The following is a 3,225-nucleotide window of genomic DNA, read 5'->3' as shown; positions in this document are numbered from 1 at the left end:
TTTTTCATCGAATGAAGCTGACTTTTTATTTGAATATACAAGTCGTAATGTTACCTTATTGCGAGAAAAAAAGGATTGGTCGGTCAATAAACTGCAATTCGTTTAATGTGAGTAGCAGGGTCTGGTAGAAAACTTAACTGAATATACGTACATATTTTATAACGATTTTAAAGTTATTACGGTCTAACATCACCATGTAATACTCTCATCTCTGAATCAAAGCTCTAATTCACTTCTTTAAAGCATAGAACTTTTCATCATCATATAGGTGCTGAAAAAAATATATGTTTTTATTTTTAATCGATAAAAAATATAGCAAAATAAATAATAAAAAACATAAAAAATCCATCTCAAACCATGCGGAATAACTTTTTTCTCCCACGACGAATATTTTTGACCCCATACAAACTTGTTCTTGTCTCACTTAGATCTTTCAAATGAGATATGAGTCATCTGTGTACATTCCGGGCCCAGATTTGCCCAATCTCCTTTACCTATTTTGAACATGGGGAATCTCAAAAAGACCCAAAAAACATTGAGGTTACCAAGATCGGGGACTGAACCAAATAAAGTTTTTTTGTATATACATTTCAGTAATACCAAAAGATTATTTAGTTGCATTGTGTAATGGAAAACCAACTAAACTAATCATACACTCAATCAAATGAACTATCGATAAACATAGGAACCCCTTATGAAAATTCGCCACAAGGAATCGGGATGAAATTCATAAATTTGCCTTATGAAACCGAAATTTGAAAACAAAAATAGTTTTCGCGGCAACCTGGAATCGAATCAAGGACCTTGCAATCGATAGGCTCGTGCTTACACCCCGCGCCTATCGATGCCTTATATTGAGTGATGCTAAAACGATACATAAAGCGTTCCTATAGCGATAAACGTTCCACCTTTCATAAGGCAAAATGTATGAATTTCGATAGTCCAGTTCACTGCGTGTAACATAGTTACCCACGATACAGACAGACCGTTATTATGTTTTAACTTGAAAATTCAATACAATCCATATTAATATAACATAAAACCCTGAAAAAAACCTACCGTCGTTGGGGGTGACAATGGGTCAAAAAGGGATATGTACGATTTATTTATTGAATAACTATCGCAATTTAACTCCAATAAACTTCAAATTTGGTGTGTATGTACTTTGATCGTACATTGACAACTGTTTAAAAAATTAAAGAAAAATGTTTATTCACAGCGGCACCACAAGTGAATGAAAAATGACCCAATCTCACCCCATAGAGGGGGTGACATTGGGTCACTGTAATTGAAATAACTTGTTTTTGAGAATATTATTGCAAAACCGTTCACAGCTGAAAAATATTGATGAAATACGATGCAAACAAGACGAGAAGATGTCTAAGATGTTTCAAAGATATGATAAACCCACTTAAAAGAACGATTATACCAAACAATTGAAGAGTTATGAGAAAAATATGTAAATCCAACATTTATCGTCAAGTTAACATAAATTTTCTTGTTTTTTCCCTCAAATTTTCTTCAAAGTCCCATTACCATAAAGCCTATTCAGTTTCCCCAAAAGTGTACTGAAAAAGTGATTATTTTAAACCTTCACAAATAGTTAAATTTCGGTGCGACATTCCATGATCAATTTATTTCAGGCAGATGTTGACGTCATTATCCCAGTATTTCAGCGATCCAACTCATTTGTACTTCCGTGAGATGTTTCTATAATATAAAAACATTGATAAATAATTAAATTTCGAAAAAAAAAATCCACTTGATAAAATTGTACGATGTTGCTGCGCACGAAACACAGTTGCTGGTTTGAGAAGTTGTCAAAATGCATTGCATTGTTATTCAACGCACGGAATACTCAAGTAGACTTGTTTGATGTTTCAGAGATGCTGTATTTAGAAAGAATAAACACTTCTTAATGAAAAAAAAGAACCCCCGGCACCGTAAAATATTAAAAAATTGGCTTGCAATTTCATTTACTATCGTTCTTACTTGACCCAATGTCACCCCCATTTTTGATGTTTAAGACACCGTACCGAAAAAAATTAAATTTTTGTGGAAAAATCAAATAGATTCCGGAAAATACGTGTGAAGTGCAATGAAAAGACTTTCAACCTTCTACTAAAATAACGATAGAGGTTAAAGTACATGTGTGATACTTTGCACAGGAGAAATTTAATGTGGTAAATTTTATCCAGTTTCAACATACAAGTTTATTGGTAAAGTAAACGAAAACTACTATTTCTAAAAATGTATATTGTGATGAATTACGTGTAATACTATGTTCCCTTACATATGAATTATGAATTTTAGTAATATCAGCGTTATTAGCTGAAATATTTCATAAATCATAATTTTCCGTTTTGACCCAATCTCACCCCCTAGACCCATTGTCGTCCCCATCGACGGTACAAAAACGCTCAAACAAACTGTTCTCAACTAGTATATAATTGTTACCGTTGTTATAATCAGTAACATTCACAGCCGACTTAACTTACCAGAGTGGCTTAAATATGTTTTAACAAGGCTTAAACCCTTAAGCTTAGTTTAGTAGAATAAAATCTAAGTAATAAAATCCAACATGATATTTATGTTATATTCGATAAACGAGAATCACTCAATGCTGAATATTATTTATTTAGAGCTTATTTTTAGACATTCTCAGTTTAACAACTACCGAAAAGCTAAACATTACATATAATTTGCAATTGGATTAGATGGACCAATTGATGTGAAGATTTGCGAAAAAGTTACACGTCTTCTCAGTGAGAATCGAACTCACGACTCCCCGATCTCTAGTTGGGGCGCGTTACCACTACGCCATGAGAAGACTCATGGACGCAGAAGTTAACCTGAATTCGATTTCAGCTCAATAATCACGTGGTCCTTTTTCGCAAAGTTAAACTTCCACTCGGCTGGTTAGCCGTAAACCACGATTCATAATTAAAAACAAGTAAAAAAAAATGTCAGAAATCGAAAAACAGAGATTTTTTACTGAAATTTTGCAGAGATCTTTCTTTTTATATCATATATCGATAAAAAATAAAACATGGCGAAATTTGCTTTTCAATTACGCGTGGCGACAGTTTTCATTTTACTGACTTTTTCGGTAGTTCCAAAACCCAGTAAAATTTTACCGACCCCAGTAATTTAATCTAATTGTGTATTTAACAACTTCAAACAAATCCCCAATAAGTACTACTCAATTATCAACTTCACTAGGAC

At 33.1% G+C, this 3,225-nt stretch overlaps 1 non-coding gene across 1 annotated transcript; it reads right to left on the bottom strand.

Moving 5' to 3' along the window:
- Nucleotides 1-2,757: 2,757 nt before the first annotated feature.
- On the bottom strand, nucleotides 2,758-2,830 carry Trnas-aga. The gene has a single exon. It is a non-coding gene; the product is annotated as a tRNA-Ser (tRNA).
- Nucleotides 2,831-3,225: the final 395 nt, after the last annotated feature.

Source organism: Aedes aegypti, chromosome 1 (genome assembly GCF_002204515.2).
Source record: "Aedes aegypti strain LVP_AGWG chromosome 1, AaegL5.0 Primary Assembly, whole genome shotgun sequence".
NCBI classification, from domain to species: Eukaryota; Metazoa; Arthropoda; class Insecta; order Diptera; family Culicidae; genus Aedes; species Aedes aegypti.
The sequence above is the reverse complement of the archived record's forward strand: the minus strand, read 5'-3'. Positions and strand labels throughout refer to the sequence as shown.